Raw genomic sequence first — 19,057 nt, 5'->3', positions numbered from 1 at the left:
TATAAAATATTCATTGTTTAGAAATTTGGAAAATATGAAAAAGTATAAAGAAGAAAATAAAAACCTTCTCATAATTGCACTACCAGAGACAACTGGAGATGATTGACATTTTTATGTCTCTCTTCCCAGTCTGTTTTTCTAAGGACAGATCCTTTACTGTACAACATTGGAATCATAGTGTATATTGTTTGTAATATTTTCTTTCACTTCATATAACTGAAGAATATAGCTTTTGAAAGTTGCTTCGTATTTCTTCTTATGGATAGACAACAAATAATCAATATTGAATTTCAAATTTTTCACCGTTTTTCCTTTCATGGACATTCTTGAATAAAAATTTTTAAAGACCAAGAATGATTATTTCCTTCAGGAAAATTCACTTACTTCGAATTAAGAGGTAGGAAGACATTAGGACATTTGATATATATTTCTAAATCGTCATCCAGAAAGTCTGTACTTATTTTACATTTTCACCAGTGATTGAATGTACCCATTTCTCTACAATGTTAAGCATCGTAATAATTTCCATTACTAATTTAATAAGCAAAAATATATTATCTCATTATTAAGTCTACACTTGTTTGAATATTAAACTGGATTAATTTACTATAGTAAAATATATGTACCATAAAATTTATTTTAACCACTTTGAAGTGTACAGTTCAAAGGCACTGAGTACATTCACACCATTTTTCTAGCAGTCACTACCATGCATTGCCGGAGGTCTGTCATCCTCCCCAGCTAATTCCCCATTCTTCCTTCCCCAGCCTCTGGGAACCGCTGTTCTACTTGCTGTCTCTGGGAATTTGACTATTCCATGTAGCTCATATAACTGAAATCATACAGTATCTGTCTTTTTGTGTCCAGTCCTTTTGTTATACTGGTTGAGTGTTTTCATATTTATTAACCAGTGATAATTTTAAAACTTGCCTATTTAATCCCACAGTTTTGTTCTTTTTTTTTTTTTTGATGAAGCATTTTGTCTTTTCTTAAAGATATTAACCATTTGTCATTTGTCCCTATAAAAATATTTTTAGTAGTTTGTTATCTGCCTTTTAAGCTTGATTATGATATTTTAAAAAATTAACAAACAACATTCAAAGATCTTATTTGTTTTTCTTAATGATTAACTAGGAATTTACTTAAGAAGTTTTCCCAATGTGGTTTGAAGCCAGAAATGCTAAGACACAAAATCAATTTGCAAAGCAAGGTCATTTAACAGGTGGGACTTTTGCTTTAGTTATAAGTTTCCTTATTTACTCAAAGAAATATTCTAGGTATCTTATTTGATTTTTCTGTTTACTCTAGCATCACATATAGATGCTACATATAGAGTAAGGCCTCCATAAAGACTTACTGCAAAAGGCTCGCAGGTTTAGTGTATAAATTGGAGACTTAGGGGCATTGAGTTTCCATAGTTATGAAAATCTGCATGAAATCATTCACGAGTTTGTTTTTACAAACAAGATGTTTTGTGTTCACTTGAGTTGTAATGCGTTGCTTTTCTTCATAGTAGACTGCGTCTTAAAATAAAAATACTATGGCATGGGTTAGGGTGACTGCCTGAAAATTAATAAACAGCTCTTTTTCTCAGCTGCTAACTACAGCATGTTGGCCATTATAGTATTATTTCTGGAAACTCCTACACAGCTCCAGATCATTAACTTACTTTAATGGCCAGAAGGAGAATGAAGCTGCAGTCAGTCGTTAAGCTTGGCTTTTCATGCATAGCTAACTCAGTCAATTATCTCTTATGAATTCAGTTGAATTAAGCTGCTTGGGGGGAACTAAATGACAACACATTAGACATTTTAAAAATAGCCCTGGTTATAGGAGTCATGAATTGTGAAAGACTGACCTTTGAAGATTTATCAGGAGAGACCAGAGTAGGTTGACTCTCTCCTATACAAATATTCTACTGCTGGACTCACAGCTATTTCTGTATTGATTATTGTAATCTTTTTCATGGGTTGACAAAACAAACATACAATAAAGGGCAAAAAAATTAGGAAAGCCCACTGAATGTCACAACTGAGTTCTCCAGGTCTGAATTAGAAAAATGAATGTGTGAGGGTCCTTCAGTCCATGCATGTGTAGAAGAAAGAATGCTGATGCAACTCACGTTCCTGCCCTGGTCACAGACTCTATCAGTGACCTTGAGTTGCTTACATAATATTATCGCTTGTTCCTTAGTTTATCTTAAAAATTATATATATTAGATATATATGATATGTTCGTATTATGCTTTATTGTGCTGTGCTCAGTGCTCAGTTGTGTCCAACTCTTTGTTACGCTATGGACTGTAGCCCACCAGGCTCCTCTGTTGATGGGATTCTGCAGGCAAGAATACTGGAGTGGGTTGCCATTTCCTTCTCTAGGGGATGTTCCCAATCAAGGGATCAAACTTGCATCTCCTGCATTGGCAGATGTTTTCTTTACCACTAAGCCACCTGGGAAGCCTCTATATTTTACTATAGATAAATAAAAATAGGTATAACTTATATGACAAGGATACTGGATCATTTAGCTTTAGGCTGAAGACATAATATAATTTGGAGGTGAACATTACTATCACAAATAAGATATTTAACTCAGAGAGATTATACTTAGCAGCTTGCTTGATTTAACACTGTTAAGAGCAGAAGAAGCAAAACTTGATCCTGGGTCTCTCTGCAGTGATACTTGTGAGCTCGGAGCAGGTTTTTGGGTCTCACCTTTTCTAGAATGTAAATTGAGGGGATGGGACCAGCGGTTCTCTCAGTTCCTTTCAGCCGTCTATAGATTCTAGTTTGTCCTGACTTACAGTGTAAAGCTGAATTTACACTCACATTCCTTTCCTTGTTTAGAGCTCTAACATATCCAACTTTCAAAAAATCTACTAATTTAAAAAAAGAGTGGAAAGGAAGAAGGATCCACTCTTTTGGCCACCATGCCTCACACCAATTCAAAACAGAACATGGTGTCCCCTGAGTGTGCTGCTGCAAATCCCAGGATTGCACCTGCTTGGCCGAACTCTTTTCCCGTGACAGGCAGTTTCTCATGTACAGAGCCACATTTCTTGAAAATCCCCAGGGAAAGCTGAACAACCTTCTTGACCATCACTGAGGCCTCATGAGGTATGTGATGTGGTCCCTACACATGCTCGTGAAATTCAGACCATGCAGTGTGGTTTTGTAGAATTTCAAGGCTCTTTGCCAAAATGATCTTCTTCAAAATGATCTCTTCCTTTTTTCCTGTGTCATTGTTCTAATTTGCCGATCATATTTCGATTTTAATCTTCCCACCTGGGTTTTGAAACGGAATGCCTTTATTTGTGTGATTTCTTTCACACTTTTGACTAAGAGTTATTTTCCACTTTTCATACACTTAGTCTCTCTTCAGAATTTATTCTTCTTTCTAAGAAACCTATTGTGATTGTTATAAAAGAATATAAAATCACCATGGCAAAGTATTACTGATAGAATATTTTGGACCCATGCCTTTCCTCACAGTGATACAAACAGTTTTAAAACAACTACCAAACTAATAAAAAGATGACAATATGTGCGCTGGCTGTCTTGCTTTTATGCACTAAAACCTGCTACATCTGAGCCATTATCTATTATGTTCGGCATGTAACAATGCTCTTTTGCGTAGTACTCTTAAATATAAATGAAATTTATATTTCTATAATTAAATTTCATTTTCAATCAGATCAGATCAGATCAGATCAGATCAGTCGCTCAGTCGTGTCCGATTCTTTGCGACCCCATGAATCACAGCACGCCAGGCCTCCCTATCCATCACCAACTCCCGGAGTTCACTCAGACTCACGTCCATCGAGTCAGTGATGCCATCCAGCCATCTCATCCTCTGTCGTCCCCTTCTCCTCTTGCCCCCAATCCCTCCCATCATCAGAGTCTTTTCCAATAAGTCAACTCTTCGCATGAGGTGGCCAAAGTACTGGAGTTTCAGCTTTAGCATCATTCCTTCCAAAGAAATCCCAGGGCTGATCTCCTTCAGAATGGACTGGTTGGATCTCCTTGCAGTCCAAGGGACTCTCAAGAGTCTTCTCCAACACCACAGTTCAAAAGCATCAATTCTTCGGCACTCAGCCTTCTTCACAGTCCAACTCTCACATCCATACATGACCACAGGAAAAACCATATTAGTATTTATCAGTAGTAATAAGTATAAATGGTCTCAAGTTGTCACGTAAAAGTTGAAATTTATAGATTATATTGGTCTCTTAAAAATAAAAATACAGCTATATATATTATTTGGAGAAGGAAATGGCAACCCATTCCAGTGTTCTTGCCTGGAGAATCCCAGGGACGGGGGAGCCTGGTGGGCTGCCTTCTCTGGGGTCGCACAGAGTCGGACACAACTGAAGTGACCTAGCAGCAGCAGCAGCAGCATATATATTATTTGACCTACATTAAAAAGATTGGAATATGGAAAGGCTGAAAGTAAAAGAATAGAAAATAATTTACAAACCAAATACAAATTTAAAAAAATTAGGGTAGCTACATAAATACAAATAAAAGGCTTCGATTCAAAAAGGACTATAAATGATGAAAAGTTACTATACGGCACTAAAAAGCTCATTTAATGAGGAAAATAAAGTAATTCTGAAGCTATGTACCTCTAATAAAATAACCTCAAAATTTACAAAGCAAATATTGGTAGAATTTGAGGGAGAAATGGACAAATATCATATTGTTGAAAGATTTCAACATACTTCTCTCAATTCTGGATAGGTTGAGTAGGCAGAAAGAAAAGTAAAATAGGCAAGTTTTAATGACCATGTATAGATATCTGTACCCATCAATTAAAAAAAAGAATATATACATTCTCAACATTGCAATATTAAGACCAAGCAAACCAGACAAAACAAAACCACTGACCATATACTAAGCCATAATGCAAATCTCAACACATTTTAAAGAAGTGGTATCATGTCAACCACTGTGGTAGTTTTAAAACACGTCACAAAACCTTTTGCAATCCTCTCATCAAGTGATAGAATCAGTGTCCCCTCTCCTGGAACCCAGGCGTTCCTTGTGACTTTCAGTGACTAGAATGTGGCCTAAGGGCTTCTGCCCTTAGGTGGGTTAGAGAAAGTCATGTAGCTTCAGCAAGTTTTTCTTGGACAGTTTCTCGCTCTGGTGTCTTCCATGTAAGACATTTGGCTGCCCTGAGTTCCTGATGTGGAACCTCCAAATAGAAAGGCCAGGAGAGAGATGCCAGAAGAAATCCAGCTGTTTTGAGTTTCCCCTGCCCAGGCACCAGTCATGTGAATGGAGATCCCAATTCCAGTCACTTTCTGACTGCAACTGTCCAAGAGACTCTGAGGAATGCCTAGGTGAGTCCAGCCAACCTCCAGAGGAAAATGCATACGTGATTGCTATCACACTCTGCCCCTAGTAGTTAGTTCTACAGAAACAGATACTCAGAACCACCACATTCTCTGACCAAAATGCAAATAAGTTAGAAATCAACAACAACAATACCCGCCACCACTCCAGTATTCTGGCCTGGAGAATTCCATGGACTGATAGTCCATGGGGTCGCAAAGAGTCAGACATGACTGACTTTCATTTTCACTCATAATTTAAGAAACTACTAAATATCTCAGGACTGAAGAAGAAATTATAATGGAGAATGTTAAATATTGAATGACAGTGAAAGTAGTCTATATTTTAAATGGTGAAACACAGTGGAAAGAAGTATTTGATAAAATATATAAACTTAATTATTTATATTAGCAAAGAAGAAAGGCTAACTATTAATAAAGCACCCAGTTTTGAAAAAGAACGAGGGAATTAAAGAAGGCAAAATAAAGAAATTAATAAAAGAGCAAAAATTAATAAAATTAAAGGATAAGAAAGGCATGGAAAACAAGTAGTGAATAAACACATGGCAAGATACTTAAACTGGTTAGTAATGAAAAATGAAAATCAAGACCATATTTTACATATACAATATTTACAGTGAAAAAGTCTGACAATGTCAGGAAATGTTGGAAAGATGAGAGCCCATTTATATTGCTAGTTCAACCTCCTAGGAAAGCAATTTCACATTCATTTTAAAGCTGAACACTGTCTATGCTATGACCCAGTAATTCTGCTCTGTGGCTTGTTGCCTAGAGAAACTCTTGCAACTGTGCATCTAGAAAACTGAAGGAAGCGTGCACTAATATTATATTAGGAAAAACTGGAAATAATCTAAATGTCCATCTAATGGAGAACAGATCTTTTAAAATGGCATGTTTACACAGAGGAATACTACATGAGCAGTGAAAGTAAGTGAGCCATAGCTACATGGAATGACATGGACAACTCTTTATAACAACTTTGGGTAAAATATCAACATTAAAAATGAAGCCTTACATGGTAAAAACATTTCATAAAATGTAGAGGGAATAATAAATTCAACATTCAGGATTGTGTTAGTCTCTGGAGTCAGGGAGACTAGCTAGGGTAGAGTGCATAGGTAGCTTTAACAGGAAAGGTAATTTCAGATATTTAGTTGGGTTTGGGGTTAATGGCTTGTTGTATTATTATACTTTATAATTTATATTCACATACATTTTCTTGTTGGTATTAAATATTACATCACTAAGATTTTAAGTGACATAATCCTGGAGAAAATTTGTTTATTATACTGATAAGAATCCTGAAACTTCCATTTATTTGCTGCATGACTGTGGAGAAGTAACTTTATTTTCAAATTTTATTTTCCTTATACATACATGGCAATGGGCTTCCCCAGGGGCTTAGTGGTAGAGAACCCACCTGTAAGGCAGGAGACGCAGGAGACTTGGATTCAATCCCCAGGTTGGGAAGATCCCCTGGAGGAGAAAATGGCAACCCACTCTAGTATTCTTGCCTGGAAAATTCCACAGACAGGCAGCCTGATGGGCTACAGTCCATGGGGTGCAAGGAGTCAGACAAGATTAAAGTGACCAAGCAACAGCAGCATACAAGGCAACAGTAATACCTTCTTGGGTAGTTGTGAGGATTAAAATAGATTATGTTTATAAAGGGCTCAATATTTACTTATATATGAACTTATTAAAAAATAGGAACTGAAACTGTAACTCAAAAATCTGTTTTGGGGGTACATGTGCATATTTTATCTGTTTAAACGTCTCAATATACTATATTTATAGCTGCAATTATATTACACTGCTATTTTATTTGTCTTAAAAGGATTCTTTCTCTTTTAATTATTGTACTATTATTGTGTGTTGTAGTATTATTGAAAAGTTCCAGAACTAATGACTTAATGAAACTAAAAACACTTAACTTTTTAATATCTAAATTTTTCACTCAAAGCAATCCCCTACAGCTATCTTATTTTCTCCTTTTACCTTCATTTGCATTATGAAAGCTAAATAATATTAATAATGATGATAATAATAGTAGTAATAATAATTTGACTCTGTAAAGGAACAACTGTGTGTGCGTGTTCTGTTGTTCACTTGTGTCCAACTCTACAATACCATGGACTACAGCCTGCCAGGCTCCTCTCTTCATGGCATTTTCCAGGCAAGGATACTACAGTTAAGTTGCCATTTCCTCCTCCAGTGGATCTTCCTGATCCAGAGATTGAATGAACATCTCCTGTGTCCCCTGCATTGGCAGGCAGATTCTTTTAACATTGAGCAATCCGGGAGGCCGCAAAGGAACATCTACCTTCTGCTATTAAAGTTTATTCTTATTGTATAACATCTAAGACATGAGACTTTCATGTTTATTTCAGTTCTATGTTTTTAAAAAAGTTGTATCATATTGCTATCGCTTATGCTATTAGAATGTTTAAAGTTGGGAAGATAAAATCCAAGATTTTATCCAAGGGTTACAGAAAGGCTTCTAACATTTCTTAGCACAGAGATCCAGAGGGAAAAGCAAACCCCAAAACTTTATCTGGAAGTGACAAGACATTGCTGGTTAGTTCTGACTTAACCTGGTTCTGATATAGCCCTACTCCTGAAAGACACTTTGAAATCTGCATTGAATTTAGAAAGAATGAAGGAACACTGATGAATGTGGTATAAATTTTAAATCTTTCTGGGATACTCAACCTCATATTAAGGCTTTTATTAGCAAAACAAACAGTGTTAGATATGAATCTATCAGTTCACAATTTATATATTTTTTTCTTTATTTGTCTGGTAGGGTAGGTTTGCATATCTGTGTCTAAGAGCCACACTTCAGTCAAAAGAACGATTTTGCTCATGAGGTTATAATAGAAACTGAACACAACAGTCGTTATCTCTGGGGTTCTTCCTCAGAACTGAGATTTTAAATAATAATCTCAGTCTCCCTGGGGAGTAAGAGATCTAACCCAAAACCCTGACCTACATAAATCTCAAGGGCAGAACTGAAGAATGGCAAGTTTAGGGAAGCTAAATTAGTATGCACAGATTTACTTCCCCCCTTTTCAAAATGAATGCAGCGCTTCTTCATACAGCTTTGTGACCTAAATTGTTCTATCCCAGTAGCTTTCATTCTATCGCCAACCTCAAATCCTGAACTCAGAAAAGAAAGTTCTTTCATGCTCATTTTCAGATCTTGCGGCTCCCACTGGCAAAGCTTCATCTGGATATTCCACAATTAGGAAGAGGTAGGAGCCTTTACCCAAAAATTACATGCATGGTGCGTGAAGAAGCAGGTCTGCTGTGACAGAAGCTAAGGTTTAAACAATGTTTGAGGGGACACCCTGTGACTGAGAAAAGGAGGCTGTCAGAGATGTAGAACCCGGTTTTGGTTTCTAGGCCACCAACAGCCACTAAGGAACTAAAGGGAGAAACTTCAACTAACTCCTGAGAGTGTGTGTGTGTGCAGGTGTATGTAACACACACGGGGCACACATATGCTGGCATTTCCTCATAGAGGGCTTACGAGGGCTTTTCCTAAAGACCTGACTGTTAGCTTTTAGCCTTGATGCTTACTTCTCACTCTTCCAGAACAGGAAGCACCCAGTTTGATCAGTAATAAGGTGAATAATATGTATTTTTTTAAGGAAGCTGATTGGAAATCTCTCAGCAGAAACAAGGTACAGAAGGCACAATCTTATTCCTAGTCTCCTGACAAAGCTTAACTGATGCAAACTTTCAAAACCTCTCTGTTTGCACTTCCTTGTCCGAATCCCATCCAAGAATCAAGCTCTCTTCCTAACTTGTTGTTCATATGTGAACCCTATTCTTTAATTTCCCTGAAATTCCAAAACAGTGAGACTAAGCTGCCCCATTATAGTCTGGACATTAATAATCGCCTCATTTCCTACTCCCAGAACTCACTCTGAAATAGTCTCTTTATTTCCTAGGGACAAACTATCGACTCAACTTCTCTTGCCTCCTACAAAGGGTAGGCAAAGCCCTACTGAGGCAAAGCCCTGTTCACCATTAGTTCATAAAAATCTCCGTATTTGTCCTTTCTTTGTCTACTCCTCACCTCATTCTACAGTTCTTCCCGGCTCTATGCAGATCCACCTACACCGTCAAATCTCCCCAGACAAACACAGACAACATTAACATTTCCCAAGTGCTCCTTTATGGTGGATGACTGTGTCCTGCATCTTCAGAAAGGCAAAGAGATCCCGTAAACTTGGCCAGCCTTCCCACCAGCTGGAACAACATCTGTACATAGGAAGGAACGCGATATAAACAAACTAGCATCCCGACTGGCTGGGGCTGGGATAAACAGGTGCCTATGAGACCAAAGGCTCCATTAACAGTCACCGGGGTCATCAGGCCTCTTGTTTGCACTTGGTTTGGGAAAGCTTGCCTAAGTGAATTACTCACAGCGTCTGAAACTGAGACTCCATGCTGTTGGTAACCACAATACTTGTTTACATAACTCTTCCAGAGGATGTAATAGGCATTTCCCAAGATCTGTCAGCTCTGGGTCAGGATTAAATCAGCCATTTGTCTCTGAAGGGTGTAATACTGCCTGCAAAACCAACACCACCAAAATGTCTTTTGCAGCCTGTGGTGTATACATGTATGTGTGTGTGTGTGTGAATATATATTCCTCCGACCCTTTTAGAAGCTTAAGAGAAACATACAGGAAAGACAGGACTCTGGTTGGGTCAGGAGAGGATTTTCTTTTATTACACGCACCATCTGTTTTCAACAACCATTATTTTGGTTAGAAAACATTTAATGAGTGTTTTCTTTTTTTCCCCTTTCTTAAAATATTATATTTTAATTTATTTTTGGCCATGCCACACAGTATGTGGAATCTCAGTTCTCTAGCCAGGAATTGAACCTGTGCCCCCTGCATTGGAAGCGCAGAGTCTTAACCACTGGACAACCAGAGAAGTCCCAATGAGTGTTTTGTTTTAAAATTCATCTCATCCTAATCAAAGGATCATAACCAAAGAGAAGTGATGGAGAATAAGAATTGGAATGGTTTGCCCAGCAGGCCCAGTGAGTCCTTTAAAGGTATATTTCTTTCTTCTAATTACATTAGACAGTGATTGGAAGGATGGTCACTAATAATAAGGGTTTCATTGTCTCTCCTGTTTTCTTTGTTGCCCATACCCTAATGACTCATTCTGTGGTACTTGACAAGGAGCCCTGGAGGAGCCCTGGTCATGTGGTTCGTGGGGACAGACACAAGATTGTCAGACACCGGACTGGCTGTAAAGGAAAGGAGCCTGCGATGGCTTTAATATCCCGTGAGACAGAAGCATGACAGATTAGCGGGCAGCTCCTTCCTTCTCAGGAAACCAGGCCTCTGGCTATAGCTTTGTCTTAGCTCAGTCTCAGATCTTTATAAACACTTTCCCCCTGAACTTTAAAGGACCTGTGCTTTTCAGCAATACTTAATGCCCATGAAGCAAAAACTCAGATAAAGGGTTCAAGCATAAAATCTTACTGAAGAGCCTGATTTCTCAAAACGCTTTCTATAAACTCAAGACTTTACATTCAGAAAAAGATGACAATTGTGAACATTTTCACCAGAGAAAACACCAGCCTGAAAAAATGCTTGAGCCTTGGTAAAAGATTCTGAATCTCAATTGTTTTAAAGAAATACAAAAAGTTGTACCATTAGGGACCAGTTGTAGTCAAGGCCTTCCATTAAGATTCCTGGACAAGAGATGTTTAGAGACAGAGCAAGCCAGTTGGGAGGTAATAACTAGAATTACAGGGGATGGAACCGTATGATGATAAAATATCCCAGGAAGAAGAACTGTAGTGAGGGGAATATGAATCCTTATAAAACATGCATAAAGATATGTGGGTGTATGTCCAACACAAAAAAAGACTTGAGTCCATAAAAACAAGGACATGATGTTTACTTGGGAAGACACAATATTTACACGTCAGTTCTCCTTTAATTAATCCATCAATTTAATTCAGTTCAGTTCAGTTCACTCAGTCGTGTCCGACTCTTTGCGACCCCTTGGACCACAGCACGTCAGGCCTCCCTGTCCATCAACAACTTCCAGAGTTTACTCAAATTCATGTCCATTAAGTCAGTAATGCCATCCAACCATCTCATCCTCTGTCATCCCCTTCTCCTCTGCCTTCAATCTTTCCCAGCATCAGGGGATTTTCAAATGAGTCAGTTCTTCTCATCAGGTGGCCAAAGTATTGGTTTCAGCATCAGTCCTTCTAATGAATATTCAGGACTGATTTCCTTTAGGATGGACTGGTTGGATATCAAGAGTCTTCTCCAACACCATAGTTCAAAAGCATCAATTCTTCAGTGCTCAGCTTTCTTTACAGTGCAACTCTCACATCCATACATGACTACTGGAAAAACTATAGCCTTGAGTAGATGGACCTTTGTTGGTAAAGTCAAGTCTCTGCTTCTTAATATGCTGTCTAGTGAAACAGTTGGCTTAAAGCTCAACATTTGGAAAACTAAGATCATGGCATCCGGTCCTATCACTTCATGGCAAATAGATGGGGAAACATTGGAAACAGTGGCTGACTTTATTTTTCTGGGCTCCAAAATCACTGCAGATGGTGACTGCAGCCACGAAATTAAAAGACGCTTACTCCTTGGAAGGAAAGTTATGACCAACGTAGACAGCATATTCAAAAGCAGAGACATTACCTTGTCAACAAAGGTCCATCTAGTCCAGTCTATGGTTTATCCAGTGGTCATGTATGGATGTGAGAGTGGGACTATAAAGAAAGCTGAGCGCCGAAGAATTGATGGTTTTGAACTGTGGTGTTGGAGAAGACTCTTGAGAGTCCCTTGGACTGCAAGGAGATCCAACCAGTCCATCCTAAAGGAGATCAGTCCTGGGTGTTCACTGGAAGGACTGATGTGGAAGCTGAAACTCCAATACTTTGGCCACCTGATGTGAAGAGCTGACTCATTTGAAAAGACCCTGATGCTGGGAAAGATTGAAGGTAGGAGGAGAAGGGGACAACAGAGGATGAGATGGCTGGATGGCATCACCGACTCGATGGACATAGGTTTGGGTACACTCCGGGAGTTAGTGATGGACAGGGAGGCCTGGTGTGTTGCGGTTAATGGGGTCGCAAAGAGTTGGACACAACTGAGCGACTGAACTGAACTGAACTAGGTTGGTCATAACTTTTCTCCCAAGGAGCAAGCGTCTTTTAATTTCATGGCTACAGTCACCATCTGCAGTGATTTTGGAGCCCAAGAAAATAAAGTCTGTCACTGTTTCCACTCTTTCCCCATCTATTTGCCATGAAGTGATGGAGAAGGCAATGGCACCCCACTCCAGTACTCGCCTGGAAAATCCCATGGACGGAGGAGCCTGGTAGGCTTCAGTCCATGGGGTCGCTAAGAGTCGGACACAACTGAGCAACTTCACTTTGACTTTTCACTTTCATGCACTGGAGGAGGAAATGGCAACCCACTCCAGTGTTCTTGCCTGGAGAATCCCATAGACAGAGGAGCCTGGTGGGCTGCCGTCTATGGAGTCGCACAGAGTCGGACACGACTGAAGCGACTTAGCAGTAGCAGCAGATGGGACCAGATGCCATGATCTTAGTTTCCTGAATGTTGAGTTTAAATTTAATTAAGTACCAACAAAACAACAACAGTATGTTTTAAGAGTAATGATCACTAATACGAATTGCATGCTATGTGAAGTACTTTCTGAGTGTTCTCATCGCTTAAATAGTTTAATCCCTCAATAATCTTATAATTATTCACTTCCTCATTTTATAAGTGAGGAATTTAGGCAGAGTTTAAGCAACTTGCCTGAGGTCACACAGCCAGTAAGCAGCAGAACTGAGATTTGAACCCAAGGGTTCAGGCTCTAGAACTTAACCATTATCTGTGCTTTCACATCAATAGAACTGAAGAGTGAGTCTAGAAATTGATTTAAATACAGGAGTTTAGATGGTATCAAATGTAGCGCTGTGGAACATGGGAGAAAAAGAGGGATAATCATGTGGCCATCTTATGTGGCCATCTGGAAGCAAATAAAGTTGAACCCCAGCCTACTCTTTACCCCAAAGTATTTTTCAAATGTATTGAAAATTTTAAAATGTAACCATCTGAAGATAATCTGGGTGAGTAAATGACAGGAATTGGGGGACGACACTTAAATTTTATACTACTGGCAATTATTGTCTGTTAAAATTATTTGTAAAAGAGAAAGAAAATGAAATGATAGGGCTGCCTACAGGGTGTGAGTGAGAGACAGAGTGTGTGTATGTATGTGTGTGCGTGTGCATGTGTGTGTGTATATGTGTGTGTGTATGTGTGTGTGTGTGTAAGTGACATGAATTAATGCTAGTGCTATTCAGAGCTGTTCCTGAAGGAATCGCTCTCTGGAGGTTTACTCTACCCGGGAAAATGTGGCTGTCTCGTGTCTATGCCTATGTGATGCTTTAGATGGTTCACTTTTCATACTTTCTTATTAAGAGTATGAACTTTTCCTCCAGGTTACTGAATATAGTGTCTGAGTTTCTCTGAGTGAGAGATGGTGCTAGAATTTGGAGCACACTTTGGGGAAGTTCAGTGCCTATAAAAAGGCAGTTGTGCCAGATTTTCTGAAGTTTACATCGTGGTCTGCAAAAATTGTGCTGAAACAGCAGTCAGTGTTGATCACAGTGGACAAGTCTGTGTGCTTTTCCTGACAGGTGCAAATCCTTCTTTTGGGTTCATTTACTAGTTTATAAGAAGAACACAACAATTCTGAGTTTATACATATATATCCAAAAGAAATGACTCAATACATTTGATGGGTTTCAATGCTATCTCAAGTAAGCTTTAAAGCATCTTTGTTTAGTCAAGTTATAGATTGTTCTCAGTAAAAGAAGCGATGGTTTTTACCCTGCATGGGACATGGAGGCAATGACGAGAAATGAGTTGAACTATTTCCAGTCAAATATTAGTTTTTAGAAATCTGACTGGCTGTAAGCCTTAATGTTAAACTAATGTTGTCTTTTTATTATGCTTAAGAAATGTCTGTATGCAACCACCTGGGGCCTTTTCATCAATTATCTGAAAAGGTCTGCCTTTTTTGCCCTGAGGTGAGAGGAATTTTGTTTAAGCTTATGACTTAATAATAAGGCTTGGTAACTATTTTGGGCACCACACACTCAGGCGTCTTCCTTTCCACTCTGTTGCCGCTCGCTGTATGTTGTCCCTCTGTTGGGATTGTTCTCTGCTTTAATATTTTTAAAAATAATTCTTTATTTTGTTGTTCAGTTGCTCAGTTGTGTCTGACTTTTTGCAACCCCATGGACTGCAGCCTGCCAGGCTTCCCTGTCCTTCACTATCTCCTGGAGTTTTCTCAAACTCACCTCCATTGAGTCGATGCTGCCATCCATCCATCTCATCCTCTGTCACACCCTTCTCCTCCTGCCCTCAATACACAGTTACATATAGAAAGTATGGAAAAAATAGACAATACAAATGATCAAGGAAGAAAAAAATATAGAAACAAGTACTCTTAATATTTTAATATGTAGATAAGGGTACCCTATTATATCAATCTTTGTTTTTCACAAATTGAAAAAATTCACATCATACAGGCTAACATTTAGAAAATCAACACAGAATCGAATGAACTTGGAAGTGGAGCTCCCCCATCTATTGAGGTAGCTAATATGATTATTCAAATCATTTTCTAAGCAATTGCCAGTATATTTTATATATTCTGCATACATGTATATGAACACATTTTTTTTCACAAATTTCTACGTAAATTGTTCTACAACTTGCTTAAAAAAATATATATAGTAAAAATAATGTACATATCTTCATGTTAATGTATACAGATATACCCAATTTCTTTCAAGGTTTGGATAGAATTCTGTTACATATCTATATCCTAATCCTAAGATAGTTATATAACTAGCTTATAAATACTATAATCATAATGGATGTCTTACTTTATAATTATTTCAGTTTTAAACTTTTAATCTACTTATATGCTATAGAAAAAAACACGTTCAACAAAATCAGATTATTTTCAATACCTCAGAAGGACCCTAAAATATTGAGATAAATGCTTTTAAAGTTAAGCATTCTAATATTTGTTTAATACATTCCCCTGTACTTTATATTGTTTACTATACTAACTTGTAATTTGAAGGTTCTCATCATAACTTTGCTGAAAATCTTGCTCATTTTAGAGTTACCCCTTATTTGAGATTTCCTGTTAAATAATACTTATTGATGAAAACTCAATAAAGATATCATTTAAATAGTTTGTATGAGGAATAAAAGAACCCAGGGCCATAGGTGAATAGTAACTTTATCTGTCTATATTAACTATATGCCAAAAGCCTATATAAAGGAATTTGAAAACTCCTAACTAGTTTCTGTTTGATAAAAATGAAACATTTTTGAATAGATGAAATGGAGACTAATCCTGTTTAATTTTTCATTCTGAATCCTAATTTTTAAGATTTTTTTTTTAAAAAAGAAATGAGCTCTCTAAATGTATTTTCAATATGTTTTTACTTTTTAAATTTGGGAAAATGTAGTAATTTATTCTCCTGTTGCTTTGCTTATTCAGCAAGGAGAATCCACTCAGCAAAGATGCAACTAGGTATTCAAGATGAATAATCTCTAAACTCCAGTACTATTCTTAGTTTCAATTAAGACATTGTTAAGCTCACTGGTGACCAACCACTCCAACCCTTGCCTCAAGCTGTGCCTTACAGCAAGCTCCTACCATCAATATGATGCCCCAAAGGCCATCCCAAAGGATCTAAATTACAGTCACACAAAGAATATTGAGTGCATAGTTTGGTTTTGTCCTGACTTTCTTCCTGCTGTGCCAAATGATTACAAGGTTATGAGGTTAAAGTGTGCTGGACGCACCAGACACTTTTTATATTTTAGCCCTAACTTTGCCTTACTTTGTTCTGCCTTGTGAGACGCCTGGAGGAAAACTCTTCTCTTCCTTCCCACCAAAGCCTAGAAAAACTCATCAGATATTTTCTCTCGGAAATTCTGACTCCTGAGTCATTGGTGGGCTGTGTACTCACACACTTCCCATCCCTTCCTTCCAGGGTTTAATCATAGTTGTCGGTTTGGAGGAGGAAAGGGTGGATTCCCACATGTATAAACTATAGAATGAGAGGTTATGAAAAGTCCAAATGTCCCTGTGTCTGAAATGGCTAAAGAGAGAATGTCTGCAACTCAAAGGTCAGGGACTTTGGGCGAAAGGCTTGCTGAGAGAGCATGCCTGGCTAGGATGCAGCCAGCTTGTGATAACTATTACAAGATCTGCTCAGGAGCAACTTGATGCCTCTGCCCCTTTGGAAGTGAACACCTGCCTGAAGTTAATGTAATACATAAAGGAGAGAAAGAATAGCTCCCTCCTGTTGCCTTTCTGAGGGAATAACCTTTTTTTTTCCCTCCAGGTACAAAGTTTAAATGAAAATGCCAGGATTCACTGCAGTGACAGAAATTTGATTCCCAGACAGGAAGCGTAAACAATTGTGTGAATGGAGCCCACGCAGAACCTTCAGACTGATTTACCAGGAGCTCTTTGGGACTCCTCATGCAAACTCCACTCCCTAAGTCAGAAGAGGCAGAGTGCTTCTCCACACTGTGACTTCCACAGTGAGTGCAGGTGCCCACTGCAACTACAGTAGACACTGTTCAGCAGGTTTGCAACACTGACACATTAAGAACTGGCAGACTGAAGACTTTTTGAGAGTAAAAGACAAAATGAAAACTTAGTAACTTGAGGTGGGGTTAGAGAAAGTGCAAGAGTGGAAAGTGCTTGAGCCTGGAGGAGTGTGGAAAATGAAAATTCACTATTGAGAAGAAGAACATGTGTTTTGCAGGAAAGCCTGCTAGTAGTTAGATCCAGAGGGAACAACAGGAATAAGAAGAGCTACGATGAAATTAAAAAAAAAAAAAACTTTAAAATGACCATGATTAGAGGTCATTTAGCATTTGAAAAATAACAAAGCATTGGTAATCACATTGGAGCTATTTATTGGCTTCCAAATCATGGGCTAACGGAGCTTAATCTAGGCAGGCTGAGGGAAGAAAGGTCAGACTGTCTGTCCCTTCACAAAAATAATAAATATAATACAGGGACTGTGACCGAAAGGGGGAACTTCAAAAATGTTGTTCTCAGCTCTAGAATCTAAATATGTGGCACTGTGACTATATTTGAATTAAATCTAAATGTAAAACCTGGGAGAGAATCTGGTATGCTTTCACACTCTGACTGGGAACTTAGCTTTTATAGTTTTTACTACATTTGAATCACAATGATACTCTTTTTCTTTTCCCACCAGAGTAATTCACATTTTTCCTCTCAATGTTTACTTATTCTACGTACTACTTGATACCAAAAATAAAGCAACATTTTTTAAAAAAGAAAAATATCTTACCAGTTTAGTTTATCCACTAGTTTACAGCAGCAGAATTCTTTGAAACTAGAAACCATGGGAATATTTCAGGATTTGGAACTTGTGCATATAAACCAGCTGGGCTTTGTTTAAAATTTTAAAGCCTTCAAATATTTCACTGAAAGAAACCCAAGATATCTTTTTTTTATAGATGTCAAGAGGTCACATTTTTATTGGTTCATCTGTGTGTCAAATAAAAAGTCCTTAATATTTTTAACCACAGTAGGTCTCTAGGTTCTCTGCCCAATCACCCTATATCATCAAGACGGGTTTATTATGAGTCTAATTTTTGCTAAAATACAGTACTTATTTGTGGGAATCACATTTACTCACACTTGTCCATCTTTCTATTAAAAGGAATTCAAGAAACAAAAGAAGTAAAATTTTACAAAGCACTTGCTCTTCTCTGGGTAACCAGGTTACATTTCAATTTAGAAACAACTGTTCTGAGTGCACTTGTGTGCACACACATACCCATGCTGAAATAATCTGCATATTTGGGGAGAACTCATTTTTATTCAGCTAAACCTTTCCCCTAACTTCTCTATTCTCCATGAAAGTTATGATGGGACGTTGTCAGACCAGGCGGTGAGGTTCTGGCACAGATAAGAGAGGGGGAGATGCATCCTATCACATCAGCTTTTTCTTCCTCAAGTCCAACAGTATATTAGGGGGGTACCTATAAAGCGAGATGATACTTCCCATAGTAGAATCTGGAACATTCTCAAAGCAGCTGCATATATACTTATTTTCAGCTATAGCCCTGCTTCTCTTCCAGTGCTCTCTGTAAGGATTCTGCACTTAATCTTTACTGCTAGTCCCTACCCTGGTAGCTCTGTTGGTAAGGAATCCACCTGCAAAGCAGGAGACCCAGGTTTGATTTCCTGGGTGGGGAAGGGAGAAGGAAATGGCAACCCACTCCAGTATTATTCTTGCCTGGGGAATCTCATGGGCAGAGGAGCCTGGCAGGCTACAGTCCATGGGGTTGCACAGAGTCGGAGATGACTTAGCGACTAAACCACCACCACATTCAGAACAAATACACACACACACACACACACACACACACACACACACACACACACACACCTGTCTGTCTGTCTCATTGTCTCAAAGCATGAAATGGATCTAGGGTCACCTAGCATCGTCAACAGAAATAAGATGAGCACTTAAGAGTCTGAGCTCCCGACCAGGCGTGAGTGCCATCTACCCCTCCATGAGCAGTGCCACTTCTGGGAACCT

The 19,057-nt window shown here is 38.4% G+C and overlaps 1 protein-coding gene and 1 non-coding gene across 7 annotated transcripts in view; both read right to left on the bottom strand.

The window, feature by feature from the left end:
- The window catches only part of DLC1 (DLC1 Rho GTPase activating protein), a 522,352-nt gene that overhangs the window by 56,414 nt on the left and 446,881 nt on the right, over window positions 1-19,057 (bottom strand). Inside the window, exon 6 of one of the 6 annotated variants that reach the window (XM_070781608.1) lies at window positions 914-19,057. This exon is cut by the window's right edge and continues 45,112 nt beyond it. The exons of the other annotated variants lie outside the window; for them this stretch is intronic. The gene's annotated coding sequence lies outside the window, so the exon portion shown is untranslated. Of the gene's footprint in view, window positions 1-913 lie in introns of those variants that run through there. 6 annotated transcript variants of the gene reach the window in all.
- Window positions 10,236-10,308, bottom strand: TRNAG-UCC (transfer RNA glycine (anticodon UCC)). The gene has a single exon. It is a non-coding gene; the product is annotated as a tRNA-Gly (tRNA).

Source organism: Bos indicus, chromosome 27 (assembly GCF_029378745.1).
Source record: "Bos indicus isolate NIAB-ARS_2022 breed Sahiwal x Tharparkar chromosome 27, NIAB-ARS_B.indTharparkar_mat_pri_1.0, whole genome shotgun sequence".
Lineage (NCBI taxonomy): Eukaryota > Metazoa > Chordata > Mammalia > Artiodactyla > Bovidae > Bos > Bos indicus.
Note: the sequence above shows the minus strand (reverse complement) of the source record. Positions and strands in the feature narration are given on the sequence as shown.